The sequence below is a fragment of the Agelaius phoeniceus genome, chromosome Z (assembly GCF_051311805.1).
Source record: "Agelaius phoeniceus isolate bAgePho1 chromosome Z, bAgePho1.hap1, whole genome shotgun sequence".
Classification (NCBI taxonomy): Eukaryota; Metazoa; Chordata; class Aves; order Passeriformes; family Icteridae; genus Agelaius; species Agelaius phoeniceus.
The window spans coordinates 3,256,383-3,275,297 of NC_135303.1; the positions used below are offsets into that span (position 1 = coordinate 3,256,383).

Here is an 18,915-nt window from a genome sequence, read left to right on the forward strand (position 1 = left end):
TCTTTTGGAGAGCCCCTAATCATCTATTTTGGATTTGTGGCAGCACAGCCTATACTACTGTTCCAGGAGACTGGAAGGGAAGCTGCACTACAGGTGTCATCAAACCTGCTTTCTTTCTATTGCCAAAGGAATCAGGGTCAAGTTTAGGGGTTCCATTATGGCAATTTGAGAAAGACTAACTGGAAAAAGAGGAATATAATTGACCTGGGGGGGAAACAAACCTGGAAGGGAAAAATCTGGACACCAGAAGAGATAATTAATAAATATGGACCTGCAACTTGGGCCCAGGATGGATCCTGGGGATATTGTACTCCAATTTACATGCTCAATAGGATCATTGGACTCCAGGCAGTACTAGAAGTAGTCTCCAACAGAACATCACTTGTCCTTGACCATATTAATTACCAATTGGCCCAAACTACAACTGTCATCTACCAAATTCAACTTGCAGTTGATTACTTATTAGCCGATGAGGGAGGGATATGTGGAAAATTTAATTCATCAGAGTGCTGCCTGGAAATCGATGATAGAACTGAGGTAATAAGAAACATCTCAACAGAAATATGAAAAATAGCATATGTGGGAAATCAGGAGTGGACTCCCCTAATGGACACCACTTGGTAGGGTGATTTTTGGTCTTTTAAAGGGAAATGATAAAAGAAAGTAATCTTTATAGTAGTGGCAGCATTAATAAGTTTAATATTCTTGCCATGCCTACTACCCTGTTTAATTAAGATTATATCATCTAAAATCCAGGTTAGTATACAGGTTTCAGAAACAGCTGCTCAAGCCAAAACAAAAATAATGATGATTGAAAGTCAAGAAGGAGAACATAAAACAGCTAAAAGAGTTTATGACCAGTATCAGAAGTTACGAAAGTTTTATGTCCAAGAAACAGAAATTACAAATTGATGTGGGCTTAAACCCGATCAAAAAGAAAGGGGGGATATTGTGAGGAATGAAATCCTCACAATGAATATTTTCATTTGTGAGGAATGAAATCCTCACAAATGAAAATATTCCCGCTGTTAGATGTTACCATTTTACCCTGTATTTGTATCTCTCCTCATCATACTCTGTATTTGTACCCCGTGTTAGTCTGTTGTTAAACATTGAATGTTAGAATTCTAAGCCTTGCCTTTAGTTGCCACTGTTAGATGTTACTATTTTACCTTGTATTTGTATTTCTCCCTGTCATACTCCTCATTTGTACCCCTCTCTCTCTCTCCCGGGATTTGTATCCATTCCCCTCGGGAATCACTTCCCCTGCTCCCCTGCTCCCAGGACGCCTTGCACCTGGACTGAATTCAAATGAGAGGCTGTGGGTACTACATAAACTTTGACTTTAACCCACCAGAACCACACTAAATCACCCACTCTTGACCAGAGCCGGATTCCATGTCCTCTCACCGTAATTTTGATAGGACCCAGCTTGGAGGATACCCCTGGGCTACGAGCCAATATTGCCTTCCTAAGGACTCTCGTGAGGACGGAAGCCCCAGCTCTGCTGAGAGACGTCACCCAGTGGGAGCAGCAGCGCTGTGTGCAACCCTTTGGGTTCCCCACCCAGAGCTGCCTTTAATAAAGGCCTTTTAAAGGAGCTGCTCTCCTGACCCTGTTTATCACACTAGGATGTCTTTTACAGTATAGGATGGGTGGAAGGGGATTTTGTTGCAGTCTGAGGGATGCCTAGTGGGTTGTTTGATCCTGTTTCGTGAAGCAAGGTGAGATGGACAAGTGTGAGGCCTACAATGAGGCCTGCGATGACGAATCCAAGGAGGAAGTGAAGGGCAAAAAGTCGAGTCAGTGTGGGGTTGTCAACAGAGAATCCACCTCAGGCTCATTCTACTAGAGTTTGCCCTATAGATAGTCCAGATTTACATATCCCAATTGATGGGATGTGTAAATCTGGACTATCTATATCTGAGGAGACTGTGACAGCGGAGAGCTGTGGCAGAGCACAGAGAGGCAGCAGTTCAGTGCAAGGGGAAATGGCTCCTGCCACCCACACTGGGGTATTGTGGTGCTATAGCAACCGAGGTAAACACAGCCATTCTTTTGTTCACTTTCCTTTCCTGCACTGCAAGGCTGATTAAACTCTACATTTGGAAAAGGCTCGCACGTGGGATTTCTTTCCCCTTGGTTGTTAGGAAACTGTAATGTGCCAATCAGGGGCCACTCCTCTGACCCCACCACCCTCACTCCTGGGGCCGTGGGAACTGTGAGAGGAGGCGTGAGGACCAGAAGGCGGAAGGGGGGACCCTGTGACTCCAGACACGTGGTCTCCGACATCTTGAGCACATGAAAGTGACCATGTGGTGTCTTGGTGGGTTTTCTTGTATACGCTTATAATCGTTGGTTCTGTTACCCCTATGCAAGTGGTTTGTCCCTGAATGGTATCCTCCCATACCCCTTGTCCATCTTCCCAAAGACCTGCCCTTTGTTCCAGGCCTTTCCATGTCCATCACTGTAACCATGCCCACCTCCCTCATCTGTCATTGTAACCCCGCCTTTACTTCCAGAACCTTCCATGCCAGTCTTGAGACCCCCCCTGAGACCCCATGGTTTATTCAAAATGCTCTCCTCCCCTGTTACTCCCTCTTGGTTTAGACATTGTATTCCTCACCTTGTGCTCTTCCCTAGCTTCCTTGCAATTGGTCAAAGTTTGTAACCTCCCCTTGTTCCCTCCCCTGCACATAAGTTGCTGCACACATTTGTTCTTTTGTGTCCTCTTTAACTAATTGGGAGGATTGAGGGTGGAACACAAGGCGGGGAATACAATCTACAAACCAATGAAGGATTTCAAGGGAGAAGAGCTTCAGTGAACTAATGGGGATTTGAAGGACACAAAACCGACAGGGAAGTTTCTAAAGGGAAGGGCAGGTTCAGGAAGGGATGACATTTAATGGAAGGAGGAATAAGGAGGGTTCTGGGGAAAAGGGTAGGGACAGGAGGGGTTGACAACTGGGAAGGAGGAGAGGGGGCTTGAAACTTGGCAGGGAGTGGCCAGGTAACAAACAGAAAAACTGACACTTAACTGAATAACAATGAGAGAGCAAGTCTAATTTTAGAAACATAATACACAAAATGGGGGGCTTGTGCTACTCCAAGGACAGCGGGAGGACAATACAGAGAGATTGCAAAACCTCAAATTAAACAGTGAATATGCCAGATAAAGAAAACACACTACAATACACCACCTAGGCCAATCCAGGCAAGGGGTGGCCACTCTTGGTGTGGTCCAGGAAGGGACTGGCTAGAAGTTGACCCAACACCTGTGTCAATACAGCTGTGGCCTTGTGGTGAGAGCCAGCTTGGTCAGTAGGAGTAGGGACAGGAAAACCTGGAGAGTCTTTTCTTGCAACAGGGGAGGTGCAAGGGTGCAGGGGCACAAAGAGGGGAACGCAGAGGAGGGGTTTTCAGCTGGGGTTCATCATTTTTTAGATGTTCATCAAGAGTCAGAACACATTTCGTCATCATACTAAGCAAAGGATGGAATTATTTATGGAATTTTTTCCTAGTTCCTGATTTTTCCCAAATTACTTCCAAAGGTTCATCGGCTAGGACTGAGTTTGGCAAAATATAAGGAAAATGTTTAAATAACCAGTGTACAAAACATTTCAACTCTCTCTCTGAAAAACAACAATTTTCTTGAAGAAAGGACTTTTTAAGGTGGAGGCAAACTTCTTGTTGCGTGTGGGTGAGTGTTGGTTCCATCTCAACCCAACTCTCTTCCCAAGTAAAAGGAGGGAAGAACCAGAATTTCAAACTCATCACACTGGGGTAAAAAAACCCAAATTCTCAGAGTGGTCTATTGCAGATGTTTTCCAGAAGAGATCCTTGTTCAGTGCGCCATAGGAACAGGGGAAGGAGCCAGTGGGGTCCCAACAGCCCCTGAGGGAAGCCTCTTGTGTCTCCCCAACCCAGGGAATGGAATGCATCCCAGGGTCCCCACAGTGTATGTAGTTAAAGGTGATCCTTCCGAATCCTCATCTTCCTCCTCCTCCTCATCGGAGGAAGGCATCCATTGGCAGAATCTGAAAAAGAAGCCTGGGGAAAAAAAAATAAAAAGAAAAGCAATGAAAACAGGGGATTGGGAATTAGCAAACAAATTGGAAGTTATGCCAGTCTGGTACAACAGGAGGGAAAATTCATATTGGGAAACTCTGGCATTCAGCAAAATCAAAGAATTTAGTAAAGTGGCTTGAAAATATGGGAGAAGCTCACTATACTTTTCTAACTGATGGCAGAGACCTGATCCGACAAGGGCCTGCTGAGCCCTATATGAACTTTGTAGGCAGGCTCAAAGATGCCACAGGAAAACAAGAAACTGATGATCCAGTGAAGGAAAGACAATTTAAACAATTGGCTGTTGTAAACAGCAATTCAGAATGCAAGAATGTTTTACGGGCGCTACCTTGCCAATCAGAACCTTCCATTCATAAAATCATTGAGGCCTGTAATAAACTAAGCACTCCAGAATATACAGCTTAAATTCAAGCCTAAGTTTTGGCCAATGCATTAAACAATTCCCAACAAAAGCCTCGAAGCCAACAAAATCAGAAAAGTGGATTAAATGGACAAGGTTTTGACTGTGGTCATAAAGTCCTTTGGGCAAAAAACTGCAAAAGAAACCAAAAAGGGGGAATGGTCAAGGACAATGTAACTGCAATAAAGGCAATCAAAATACTAACCAATCTTATCAAGTCCAAAGGCAGTGTTGTTGCCAGCCAGGAAGCTGCCAGCAGAGCGCGGGACAGCGGTGCACAACGACACAAGATACCCTGTCCACCCCCGTGGTGAGCAGCAGGGTATAACAGAGACCATCAAACACAGACCTGCAGCACCTCATCAGTGAGCTCCCAGTTTCAATGTCAGCAGGTACCAGAGTGGAGCTGTCAGCTGCCCAGCCAGTAATGGTCACTGACATTACACACCACACCGTTCCTGCAGGGCTCCTTGGGCCACAACAGCAGCCACGAGGCTTTCTAATTGTGGACAGACAAGCTGTGGGAGGATTAGTCTTAGCAGTTACATCCCGTCAGGAAATTACAGTTTTGACCACATGTCCTAACCCACCTTGTTTCATACCTAAAGGTTTCATTTTTGCCCAGGCCTTTCTCCTTCCTGATGCTGATGAAGAGACCAATAATGAGACCTCCAGATGTTGGAATGTTGGGGGACACGAGACAGCTGATGGACTCTGTACCTGGTTAACATCAGAGATTTGATAACAGGATGCCTTGGCAAAAGCAAACGGAAATTTGAAAATTAGACCTGGATTGCAAGAAGAATAAATCAAACAGGTTTACCAGAAAAAAAAGAAAATCCCATTAAACTCTGCAAGCAAGAGATGTTGTTATATGCATAAGTTTGTGTATGTGATTGTAACCTAATCATTGTAGTACACATTACCAGTCTCTCTGAAACAATATATAAGTGCTTATATCCCATACTAAAATTGGATTCTGAGCAGGGAGTCAGTCTCCCCATCTCTCTCTACCATCAACAGCCAGAGGGCCATGCATCACATGGATCCAGCACATCACACAAGGAAAACCTCGATTGACCTGCATCCTGACCTGTTTGGGCAAGAGCACCACCCTCTCAGGTCTCATTGACATAGGGGCAGATGTAACTGTAATATCAGAAATTTACTGGCATCCGGAATAGACCCTTGTTCCTTCCTTAGACTGATTAGTTGGAATTGGAGGGCACAGCATCCCCATGCACAACCTCCATCCCATCACTTTTAAAGAGCCAGAAGGTTGAGTGGCCATCATAAAGTCATTTATAGCCGAAAAAAGAAAAAATAATTTTGTGGGGAAGAGAAATTTTGTCTCAACGGAGCCTCAGGCTGGAAACAAATTTCTAATGAGGGCCACTGACGACCCCAGCAGCCTAAAACTCAACTGTTTATCAGAGAAGCCCATCTGGGTTGATCAGTGGCCCTTCCAGAAAACAAATTAGCTGTGCTAGAGACTCTAATTCAAGAGTTAGGCCAAGGACACATTACCCCCACAAATAGCCCATGGAATACTCCAATATTTGTTACCAAAAGCCCCATAGTGAGAAATGGAGTCTGTTGTAAGATTTAAGAGAAGTTAATGAAGTAATTAAAGAAATGTTGCAGCAGGGGTTACCATCACCCAACATGATTCCAATGGACTGTGGTCAATAATGATTGATATCTAAAATTGTTTTTTTAGTATCCCACTCCACCCAGAGGATTGTACCGCACTTTGCTTTTTTTTGGTACCTTCAATTAACAGACAAAAATCACTCTTTAAAATATTCCACTGGACTGTGCTCCTGCAAGGCATGAGGAATTCCACAACTATATGCCAATGGTATGTGGCAAAAATCTTTTCACCCGTTCGCAGGAAGTTCCCTCAATCCACCATACTTAATTACATGGATGATATTTTCATAGCCACCAAAGACAATACAGCTTTACAGACTGTTGCTGCTGGAGCAATTGGTGGGATGTGTAAATCTGGACCATCTATAGCTGAGGAGAAAATGCAGCAATCCCTTCCTTGGGAATATTTAGGGTACAAACTAACCAGGTGCTCGGTTCTCCCACAGACCATCCAACTGCAGGAAGACCCAACAACGCTGCATGAGCTTCTAAAACTCATTTGGTCTATCAGCTGGATTTGGACTCTCCTTGGAATAACCAACCAGGACTTGGCTCCGTTGTTGGATTTGTTGAGAGGCGATACGGACGTAAACTCCCCCAGGAAACAAAGTCAAAAAGCAAGAGCGGCCCTAAATAGTGTCCACAGCTTTGCAAACCTGCCAAGCACACAGATGTAACCCAGATATACCCTATTTGTTTGCGTTGGTAGGGGAAAGTCCACACCTTCATAGCTTAATTTTCTAATGGGACCAAAAGTTATCAGGCCCTCTGTTAATTCTAGAATGGGTGTTCCTATCTTATGAAATTATTAAAACCATTATTACAGGCCCCGAAGCTAAGTCACAATGAATAATGAAAGCCAGATTCCCTTTTGGGAAAAGATTTTTCTGTCATATCTGTTACCTCTGTTTATTTAGAATAGTTAATTCAACAATCTGAAGTTTTTCAATAATAAATTTTAATTATTTATTAAATTTTAATAAATTTATTAATTTTATATAATTAGATAAAATTAATTAATAAAGTTTTCAGGGCAAATTTCTGTTCATTACCCAAAGCATAAATTATTGCATTCCTCCTTAAAAGTAATTCAGAAGCCTGTAAGAAGCCATACTCCTCTCAATGCTCTCACGGTTTTTACAGTGAGAGCATTGAGATGGGTCCAGGAAATGCTGCGAATCAGTAATAACATGGAAAAATCCTAATGGTGACTGGGAGTCAGATATTAAGATCACTGAAGGATCACCACAAATTGTGGAGCTTGCTGCAGCTGTTTGTGCCTTTTCTGTATTTTCATTTTCTTTTAATTCAGTTACAGATTCATTTTATGTTGCAGCTATTGTGGAAAGAGCAGAAGGATCACTCCTTTAATTTATTGCTAATAAAAAGTTGTATAATTTGCTTTAAAAATTAATCTTTCTTCTCTCTTGAAGAAAGCAGCCCTACTTTCTGACACATGCTCATTCAGACACCACTTTACCAGGATTCATGACCAAAGGGAATACCCACACAGCAATGCCAGTCCAAACCTACCAAACTTCTTTCACCAAGCTCATTTAAGTCATTCATTTTTCCATCAAAATGCTCCTTTGTTAATGACATGATTCAGTCTAAATAAAGATCAAGTTCACATGATTGTTAGCTCCTGCCCTAAATTAGCAGGCAGTCTTATCAGTGGGAAACGGGGTCAATCCCTAAGGAATAAATAGTTTACAAATCTGGCAATCAGACATAACTCACTATCAGTCCATTGGAAAGTTTAAATATATACATATCTCAACTGGCACTTTTTCAGGAGTGATATTTGCCGCTGCACACAATGGTGAAAAGTCTAGAGACAGCATTAAACACTTCCTGCAAGCCTTTTGTCTTTAGGTATCCCCCTGGAAGGTAAAAGCAGATGATGGATGTGGTTATGTATCTCAAAAAGTACAGCAATTCCTCATTTTGCGTGGTGTGAAACACGTTATAGGCGCCCCCCACTCCTCACCAGTCAATCCATAATCAAAAGAGCACACAGATCCCTAAAAGATCTGTTAGAAAAAACAAAAAAGGGGGATGGAGACTCTGTCAACAGTAGAAAGATTATCTAAAGCTATGTATGTTTTTAATGTTCTTAACAACTCTTTTGTGGAAGCCCCTCCCACCCTGCAGGCACTTCACTAACACAACACAGTCTAAATTGAAGGAAAGACCTTCTGTGCTAATTAAGGTTTCTGGGCCCTTCCCACTAATTATATGGGGCAGGGGGTGTGCATGTATCCTCCACAGATGCTGGACCCTGGTGGATACTGTCAAGGAACATCAAACCTTATCTCCAGCCCCTGCCAGAGAACGCCCCACCAACAGAAGCCCAACCAGAACAGAAGAAAGAAAAAGAAGACAAAGACATTTCCACAAAGAAACCATCTTAAGACAGTCATGAAGTAGACCCAGATATCCTTGCTCACTTGCTACTGGTTCTTTTGGCTTCCTCCTTGCATTTACCACATGGGTAGTCCCGCAGCTGAAAGAAAATGTGTGGATAACTTTAGCTAACATCACCAAGCAGGAAACAATGACTCTGTTGGTGGCCAGCCCTACCAACCCCTTTTCCACCTGCTTAGTGGAATTGCCCACAGATGTGTGAGGATTTTGGCAGTGAGTGAAGGTGACTGGGGGACATATCCAGGAGATCCCTGAGTTCCAGAAAAGCTGGGCAGTGAAACCACAGATTTTTGATGGCCCAACCCACTGTGTAAATCCTAAAATCCTGAGCAAATTCCCTGTGGGAGAGGTCAAAAGAGGAACAGCTCCAGGGCACTGCTGGCTCATGGATGTCTCTGAGTCATCCAGCTGTGGATGTGCCAGGCATGTGCTGCTTCCAGCAGATGCATTTGCAGGACATTGACTGGGCAAGCCCTTGGGTCCCCACTGAGCTCTCTGTGCTTCTGTAACACCCACAGACATGCAGAGCTGCTGGAAAACCCTGCAGGCCTCTGGCTGAATTAGCCTGGCAGAAATTCACCCTGTCCCAGCATAGAACAGGCTTCACATGCTCCTGCAGTTCCCTCTGCCTGTCTGACAGAGAGCAGGCAAACGAATTCATTCCTATTAACAATTAGAGCTTGGAAACCATGGCTGTCAGTGTTTCTGTGTTTGTGTTAATGAGAAGGGTAGAGAGCAGCTTTGTGGTTTAATGGAGGGTGTAGCAGTGCCAGAATTCAGCTTGTTTCTGTTTTTCTCTTTGATGGCATTTTTCTTGCCATATGTCTGACAACCATAGACATCTTCTTGGGAGTGCTCAGAATCCAGGATCTGTGACTCAGCAGCACCCAAGTGTCTCCTGTGAGCCCATTTGCCTCAAAGTAAGCAAAGTTCAAGACAAAGGATGGTCAGAGCAAAGGTGTAAGCTCTTGGCTGCTTTTAGAGACAGAAAAAAACATACCAAACTCAAAGCTGCTTGCTGAAATCTCTGGAAGATCTGACTTACTCAAGGAAGTAAGATTTTGGGATACTTGTGATGTCAGAATGTGCAAATTTTCTGTTGATCATTCATTCAGACACTCAGTAAGCCAGACCAATAATGCTCTCCTAAATATTTTAATACATCTGATTGAAATAATATCACTTGAATTTTGGCTTCCATCTGCAACAGTGTTTCGAATATGAGAATATTCATTTGAGGGAGGAACAGATTGTGTTTGCACGGTTGTAGTTTTTTGTTCAGCAGACAGATTCTCTAATTTTCTCTTCTGTAGCTATAAGCATTGAAGTTGTGGTGGTTTAACAGGAAATATGTTTTCTGGGATGCTGTGGTTAGGCCAATGGGTGCTCAGATTTTAATACTGGCACCTAATGTGGCCATTGGGACATTGGATCTGCCTCTGAGAGCACGGGGTTAAAGCAGGGCTCTACCCTGGGAGGCTCTCTTGGGTTCCAGTCAGTGAAAGTTTCAGAGCTGCCCTGCCCGGCTGCTGCGGGCTGGGCGAGGCAGGGGAAGCCATGTGGCTGGGTGAGGTAGGCCCAGGGGAAGCCATGGGGCCGGGTGAGGTAGGCCCAGGGGAAGCCACGGGGCTGGGTGAGGTAGGCCCAGGGAAGCCATGGGGCCAGGTGAGGTAGGCCCAGGGGAAGCCACGGGGCTGGGTGAGGTAGGCCCAGGGAAGCCATGGGGCCGGGTGAGGTAGGCCCAGGGGAAGCCACGGGGCTGGGTGAGGTAGGCCCAGGGAAGCCATGGGGCCGGGTGAGGTAGGCCCAGGGGAAGAAGCCATGGGGCTGGGTGAGGTAGGCCCAGGGGAAGCCATGGGGCCGGGTGAGGTAGGCCCAGGGGAAGAAGCCATGGGGCCCAGTGAGGTAGGCCCAGGGGAAGAAGCCATGTGGCTGGGTGAGGTAGGCCCAGGGGAAGAAGCCATGTGGCTGGGTGAGGTAGGCCCAGGGGAAGCCATGTGGCTGGGTGAGGTAGGCCCAGGGGAAGCCACGGGGCTGGGTGAGGTAGGCCGGGGCCCTGGACAGAAGGGAGGGGAAGGCCCCTGCAGGATGGAAGGGTGGAGGAGCACTGAGAGGCATCGGGCAGCCACCCCCGCGCCCCCCCCCCCCCCCCCCCAGGAGAGACAGAGAATGTTAAAAATGCCAATTACTTGTTTTTAAAATTTTTAAAAGTTTAATAGTAATAAAATGGTTATGAAAATAGTAATACAATTAGAGTAATAATCATTTGGACAAACGGAATTAGGACAATATGAGACAATATGAGACAATAAAGACAAAGAGTTACGGACCTCCGGGTACCTTTTTCTGGGCAGCCCGAGCCCAAAAAAGGACCCCCGTTAACAAAGGATTAACCCTTAAAAACAATAGCCTGTTGCATATTCATACACTTCATCCATGATGCATAAATTCCATTCAAGCACAGGATTCTGTCTGGTCATCGTCAACTTCTTCCTCCAAATCCTAACAGCGCCTTCGAGGCGGGAAGAAGTTCATTTCTTCTGATAAGAGGGCCATAAATTCTTCTTCTCTGAAAGATTTAGGTGTCCTGTGGCGGCTATCTCGCTGCGAGTCCTTTCTTTTTAAAAAGAGTATCCTACATAGCATCGTTTCTATTTTAACAATTGTTATAACCTAAAACTATATTTAACATAGTACTTAAGAGAATTAATACAGCATTACTTTCTAACACAACACATATAATATTCATTTTAATATTTGCGAAAAGCAAATCATAAAATACACGCATTTTTCACAGAGAGAGCCTGTGCCCATGCCTGGCCAGCCCTGAAGGAGAAGGGAGGGTGCGAGAAGGTGTCCGGCAGCGCAGCCGTGGGAGTTCTGGACAGACAGAGCCTCAGATTTTTAACCCTTTTCTTGGGTGATGGAAACCTTGCAAATGCTGATCCTCCTGGAGCTGAATGAGAAGAGAGATAGAGATGAGATAAGAGGAAATGGGCCACGAGAGAAATAGAGAAGAACTCAGGTGGAAGAGATGATGGAGTGGCTTATGCTGGACTCTTTCTGGGTAGCCATGGACAGAGCCATGTTTCCTTGTGATACAGGGACTGAATTCTAGGGGGAGGCAATGCCTCAGGACCAAGAGGGTTCGGTGTGGGTACCCCTCGGGCCCAGGGGGTGAAAAATATGGGGGGGACAGATGTCCCAAAGTTGAGACTGTGCCTTCTTGGAGTGGGACGAACATCCTTAAAAGTCGACTCTAGAAGCAGCTCTGGTCCGTGTTCAGTGGTGAGAGCACTGGACATGAAAGGAAGAGGTCCCCATGGCACAAGAAGGACTTCTTCTCTCCTTGAAGAACTGAGGATTGAGTATTCTGAAGGGTGGTGCCGGACTGAGAGTCGATCATTTGGGGGATGTATTGTATTGGGAATTTGGTGGGGAGGAGGAGGAGATGTATTTGTGAAGTTTTCATTTTCCTTGTGTGTTTCTTTTTTTTTTCCCTTCCCTTGTAGTTTAGTTAATAAACTTTTTTTTTTTCCTAAGTGGTAGCCTGCTTTGCTTATTCCTGGTCACATCTCACAGCAGAAACCAGGGAGAGGGTATTCTCATGGGGGCACTGGCATTGTGCCAGTGTCAAACCATGACAGAAGTAAACCACATGCTTTGGAAATGCAGCTCAAATGTACCTGTTTATATTTTGTTTAATGTATTTTTTGCATGAGCTGAAAATACTCAGTTGTCATTTGCTTTGTAATTGTGAGACTGGAAAAAGACCACAGGAATTTCTCCCATCATCATAAAGTAAGAAAGAGAGCGTCACAAAGATTCTTTGGAAATATTCATGTTTAGATTTACATATAACTTTATTAAATGTATAGTTTGAAATACATTTTAGCAAGCAGACTTTTAGTTCAATTACAGCAGTTGCTTTTCAGTCTCCTGGATGAGAGAAGTATTCACACACACATCTGCAATAAACTCCTTGTCTGTTACTCCACCTGACTGAACTCCTTGCAGTTCCAGAGTTGCAGTGCAATGTAAGAAAATAATCAGGCACTGCACCGGAGTTTAAAAGGTCGGGTGGTCCCTGCTGCGGATGCTGCCCCGGGCACAGGGACCTGTCCCCTGCCGGCTCCTCCAGGGCCGCTCCCGCTCTGTGGGGTTGGGCACAGGTTGGGGACAGCTGTGGTTGGTCTGTGATCTTCCAGCTTCCTCCTGCCCGCTGGAGCCTGGAGGGACACGGACAGGAGTCCTGTCCCGGGAGCTGGAGCTGCTGGAGCTGCTGGAGCTGCTGGAGCTTCTGGAGCTGCTGGAGCTGCTGAAGCTGCCGGAGCTTCTGGAGCTCCTGGAGCTGCTGGAGCCGCTGGAGCCGCTGGAGCTGCTGGAGCCGCTGGAGCTGCTGGAGCCACTGGAGCTGGCGCTGTTGTCCTCTCTGGTGTCGTGGGAGCGCAGCCGTCTCTTGGCCTCCCTGCTGCACCAGCCCGCAATGACATTGATGAGGCCACGAACCAGGGGTGCTGTGTGTTCCTGCAGGAAGCTCTGCAGCCTCAGGACCAGGATTGCTGCGTCGGGACCGTGGAGGCAGAGCTCACACAGGATGGAGCTCTCTGCCACCTCTGCCTGCCACCACCGGTCCCGGAATATTCCCTGCAGCTTCTGGCGCAGCCAGGGCCGCATGCGCTCCAGGACACATCGTCGCTGACGGAAAATCCCTGCCCATATCTCAGGCAGGAGGCCACCCACAGACTCTGGCCCTGAAGTCCCCTGCTCAGCCGGGGACAGCATCCCCTGTGGAGAAGGTGCAGGGGACACTGCAGGGCGCTGGGGGCTGTTCTCGTCCAGGTGACCAGGAGCTCTCCCTGCCTGGCTGTGGGTCTCTGCTGACTCCACAGGGGAGGTGATGACAAACTGGACATAGTCCTGTTCACCCCGCTCGGAAAACCTGACGGTCTCTATCTGTGTCCTGCAGAGTGGGCACGAGGGATTTGTTGTGGCCCACCGCAGGATGCAGCCCAGGCAGAACTGGTGGCAACAGGGCAGAGCTGAAGCGGCGTCATCCCAAGTGTCCTGGCAGATGGGGCAGTTGCTGTCTGTCCCCGTGGCCATTCCTGTGCTCTGCACATTGGGGACAGCGCAAGACCAGGAGGTGCTCTCCCTCAGAGGCAACACACACTGCAGGAGGGAGAGGCCTACCTTTTATTCCTTTCACTGGCTGTGCCAGGGAAAGGAATAAAAGGTTGGAAATGCCCAGGCCCCTGGGGAAGGACGCTGTCCTGTCTGCCTGAGCCCTGTCACCTGTCCCTCAGGCACTGCAGGGACAGCAGGGGTGTCACCCTCAGTGCTGCACCCACTGTGCCTGGCTGCCCCAAGCAGGCAGCACAGGAGCTCTGGCTCTGGGATTGGCACTGGGAGCTGCTGAATTCTCTGGCAACAGCCCCTGGCACACCACCCAGCACTGGGAAAGGCCTGGCTTCAGACCAGGCCTTGCAGTCTTGGTTGGCAGAAGTCAAGGTGTGGGCCAGACTGTCCCAGGCTCTGCTGGTGCCCAAGTGTCACCAGCAATGGAGGCGATGTCACAATCTGCCAGTTGCGATGTCACCCTCCACCACCCCGTGATGTCACAATGGGATGGTCCCCCCCCTGCAGGTGCACGTTGTCAGGAGCAAAATGAAAACATTCTTTCTTATTTTCAACTTTTACATCTCCATGTTACTCTCATTTGGTTACCTGTGTCAGTGGCCATGACTGTGTGTCTTGTCCCTGCTCCTGACACACTGCTGAGCTGTCCCACGAGCAGGACTGATGTGGGAGCAGTCAGCCTGTGGCTGGATGACATGTCACTGCCTTTCCCTGTGCAATGCTGGGATTTGGAGGATTTGGGTCATCAGTGGCCAGCCCTGGTTGAGAGGAAGGATTACCTCCAAGCCACAGGTATTCAGCACACTGGACCCAGCTGTGAGAGGAAGCTCCTGCCAGGCCCTTTGGACATCCCCAGGGTGGGGGCATTTCTCATCATGGTCCCCATGCTGACACCCTGATGTGTTGTCCAGGGGCTCTGAGGAGGCTTCTTCAGGCCAGGCAGAGCTCAGGAGGGCCCTCATGGCACTGGGACCAAGGGAGGCAACTGGAGCTGCCAGCAGAAGCCAGGAGTGATGTTGATTCCCCATTGGGACTGTGATCAATTATCCTCCCCACCCACTCTTGGCATCTGCTTCAGGTGTGTGACTGCAGCAGGATTTCTTGTGGGAAGAGACATGGCTGACACAGCCCTGGGGCTCTGGGGGACACAGCTGAGGCCCCCAGCACAGGGGTGACCCCCACAGGGGGGCACAAGGGGAAGGGGAGAAGCCCCAGAATGGGGAGCAGCCGAGAAAATGTGTGAGGGAAGCGGCAATGCATTTCCTTGTCTTTCCTGACAGGCCCCTGCAGCTCTCCCATCGGGGGAGTCTCTTGCTGGAAGGAGAAGACTCCTGGTGGCAGGGCCACCTGGGCAAGCAGTTCCTGCTCTGTGCAGGAGGGAAGGAACTGTGGATGCTGCCCTGGGCACAGGGACCTGCTGCCAGTGGCTGCTGCAGCTGCTCCTGGGACTGGTCCCACCTGTACACAGGTCAGGTATTGCCAGCCGGGGGTCTCTGCACAAATCATGAATGGGACAGGACTGCTGTGGAACGTGCCTTGAGCTGTTTGATTTTCCAGCATCAGTCTCATTACATGGTTGTGACAATGGGAAGATGCCACCAGCTCACATCCCAGGCAGCAGATGTGAACTAAGAACTTAGAACTAAGACTAAGAACTTAATGTTACAACTTTATAAGTTTTTTGACCAATCCTACAAAGCAAAAGCACATTGACAGTAGCTCTATCCAACCACTATAAGCACATGTACCTTTAGTTAAACAATGCCTGCTTATTTCAAATACAATACCTGCTTGTGAGCCTTAAAACACAATGCACAGAGCTCCATTATGAAGCTTCAAACTTCCTAATATCTTGCTAGATAAACTTTGCTGTAGCTTAGGGAGTTTTTCTAGACAAGCGTTAATACACAGACCATTGTTCTATTTATCCTTGCTTTTCTCCTTTTTAAATAATTTTTCTGCTGACCAATCTCATGGCTGCTGCTTATCTCCAATCACAGTTCTACTGCCTCTGGGGCCTGCCTTTTGCAGCTTTCCCAAAACCCTCTGATTTTGTGGATTTCCACAGTCAGGGACAGCTGGGACCCCAGGAGGAACTGGTTTCTAATGTTCCAGCTTCATCTTCCATACTGTAGCCTGCAGGGCTGGTGGTGCCAATCCTCTCCCAGAAACTGCTGGATTTGGAGCTGCTGGAGCTGCTGGAGCTGAGGCTGGCTCTGGCCACAGGGCTGTTGTTCTCATCCCTGACTTGGCCAGGGCTCAGCAGCCTCTCGGCCTTCTCACGACTCTGGGCAGCCCCAACACTGCTGATGCTGTGGGTCAGGGGTGCTGTGTCCTTGTCCAGGAGAGGCTGGAGGAAGACAACCAGCCCATAGAGGCAGAGGTGCACAGAATGCAGCTCCCTGCCCTCTGCCGGCCACCACCAATCCCGGTACATTCCCTGCAGCCTCTGGCACAGGCAGGACTGCACGGGGTCCAGGAGAAAAAAGGAACTACCGCTTTCCTGTTTGAAACCCCTTCATTTCTGTGTTGTTCTACCTTGGTCACCGTTGTCACACATCCATGGCTCTGTGTCTCGTCCCTCCTCCCGAAATGATCCAGATGACCTTTCTGCTCCTCACTGCCTGGCCTGGGAAATGCTGGCATTCAGAGGACCTGGGGAATGTGTGGCAGCCCTAGGTGAGAGTCTCCCACCCCTATGGGTTGTCCTCCTGCTGCAGGGAGAAGCAGAAAGGAAAGGTTTGCTGCAACCCCATCCACTCCGGCTGCCATTTGTCCACATTCTGTTTCTGCTTCCCAAGTTTCCATATTCATGGAAACCGGGGCCTTGGAGGTCGTCAAAAGCACCAGCAGTGGAAGGAGCTGGAGTTGCAGACTCTCCAGAGTGTGGGACAACTGGGAGAACCCAGGATCCATTAGCACAGTTGGGCCCTAGTGTCACAAATCCCTTCTTGCCTCAGGGTTTTGTCATCATTTGGAGTCATGAGCACTTCAGGCACCTCTTTCTGCCTGGGAAGAGCACTCTCAGCCTGAGGGCTGGCTGCTGGGAGCCCAGGCTGCTCTTTGCATCCCCCACTGCCTCTGCCCAGCAACATCTCCTCAGGTGACAGGCCCTGCTCTCTATTCATGGGGCTTCTGCTCTGCCTTGCTGGGAGAGGCCGTCGCCTCCAGGCACTTCAGGCCAGTCCCTGCACAAGATCTTATCATTTTCTTGGTTTAAAGTCAGAGTTTGTTCTCTCTGCAGCCCCACTGCATTCAGGGCACAAGGGCACTTGGCACCAGTTTTTGGGGCTGTGTGACTGTTCTGCCTTGTTGGCCCAGTGAAATGGTTCCCCTTGCTGCTGGCCAGCAGAAGTGGGGCTCCAAACCCAGGAAAGAATTCCCCTTCTTATTTCTTTTGGCATCAGGGTTTTTTCACTGGCACACTGACAAGGCCGGGCATCCACCCTGGAAGGACAAGGACACATCTCACACCACAGCATCCTGCTCCCTGCTGGGCACCACCCAGGTGTGGGAGATGCTGGAGCTGGGGGTGTCCGTGTGGCCCCTGGCATCTCACTGTGACCTCATCAGCTCTGGGAAGCTCTGGTGTTAAAAGGGGCTTACAAGCTGTGACCTCCCTGGTGATTTTGGTCCTTCCAAATTCTGATGTCACAAAGGGCCAATAGTGCTGGAACTGCTGAAAGCAGCCTGCAAACCTCTCCCATCACAAGAATCCCATCCTGGCCCACGGTGACCTCAGCTTCTTTGAAGCTCGGGCATCACAAAGGCCAGCCGTGCTGTCACTGCTGACGCCGGCTCCGCAAAGCTCCGGCACCCGAGGGGTCCCAGCGTGCCCGGCTGTGCCCTCACTGGCGACGCTGGCTCCGGCCGGATCGGGTGCAGCGAGGGCTGTCCCGGGAGCCCTTTGTGACCTCACGGCCGCTGCCGCTGCCTCGCTTCCCCGCTGCGCTATAAAAGCGGCCGTGCGCCGCCCCCGCCCCCGCGGCAGCATGGCCCGCTACCGCCGGCGCTCCCGCAGGAGCCGCAGCCGCAGCCGCAGCCGCAGCCGGCGCCGCCGCTCCCGCCGCCGGGGCGTGCGCAGGAGGCGCCGGGCCTCCCGCCGCTCCCGCTACCGCCGGAGCCGCCGCTCCAGCCGCAGACGCCGCCGCCGCCGCTGAGCCGAGCGCGGGGCTCGGCCTCGCCCGGCCCGAGGAGCGCGCAGAGCGCGGCTGTGGCGCGGGGCTGCGCATGCCAATAAAGGCCAGCAAAACTTACCGGGCTCTGCGGCTCCCTGGCTGGGCCTGCTGTCCCTGCGGGTCACACCCTGCCTGGGCCTGCTGTCCCTGCGGGTCACACCCTGGCTGGGCCTGAGTGTCCGTGCGTGTCCTGCGTGTCCCTGGATGTGCCCCTGCGTGTCCAGGCTGTCCGTGGGTGTCCGTGTGTGTCCCCAAGTAACAAGTCTCTCTTTGTTTGTAACAAATCTCTCTTGTGCAGGTGGCACAGTCCTGACTACACAGGTGGTGGGAACATGGAGTGAGGTCAACAGAAAGCTCTCAGGTCACCAAATCCAAACTTTAACCCAAAAGTACCAACCCCACCCCCAAGCCATGTCCCCCAGTGCCACATGTACATCCTCCGTGGCTCCCCCCACGTGCGGCCTTGTGGGACCCGGCTGGCCCCCATCCTGCCCCCAGAGAAATCTGCTCCACAAGGAGCCACTCACAAATGGGCCACGGAAAAGTCACCAGGAAAGAAAAAGACATTTCAGGGCCTTCAGGCTGAGGGCAGTGCCACAAGTGGGAGCTTGCCACGAGCCCCTCTCAGTGACAACTCTCTCTTGTGCAGGGGATTGGGCTCTGAATCCCCAAGTGAAGGGAACACAGAGTGGGGTCTGCAGAGAGCTCTCAGGTCACCAAATCCAAACGTTAACCCAAAACTACCAATCCCACCACTAAGTCATGTCCCAAGTGCCAAATTTACCCTCTCTTTAAATCCCTTCAGGCATGGTGGCACCACCTCAACCCTGGCAGTCTGTTCCAATGTTTGACAACACTTTTTAGTGAAGAAACCTTTCCAAAAAGCCAGCTAAACCCTCCCAGCTGCATCTCTCCAAACTTTCATCTTTTTTCTTGTCCCCTGGTAGAAGATCCTGGTCCCTGCGTGTCCCTGGCTGTGCTTGTATGTCTGTGGGTATCCCTGAGTGTCCATGGGTGGCCATGCACATC

General features: G+C 49.1%; 1 long non-coding RNA gene across 1 annotated transcript; it reads right to left on the reverse strand.

The window, feature by feature from the left end:
* Positions 1-2,869: 2,869 nt before the first annotated feature.
* LOC143692053 (uncharacterized) lies at positions 2,870-18,171 on the reverse strand. The gene is made up of 3 exons (XR_013179935.1): positions 17,966-18,171; positions 5,092-5,242; positions 2,870-4,050 (listed from the first exon to the last, which is right to left on the reverse strand). It is a non-coding gene; the product is annotated as an uncharacterized LOC143692053 (long non-coding RNA).
* Between the last annotated feature and the right edge of the window lie 744 nt (positions 18,172-18,915).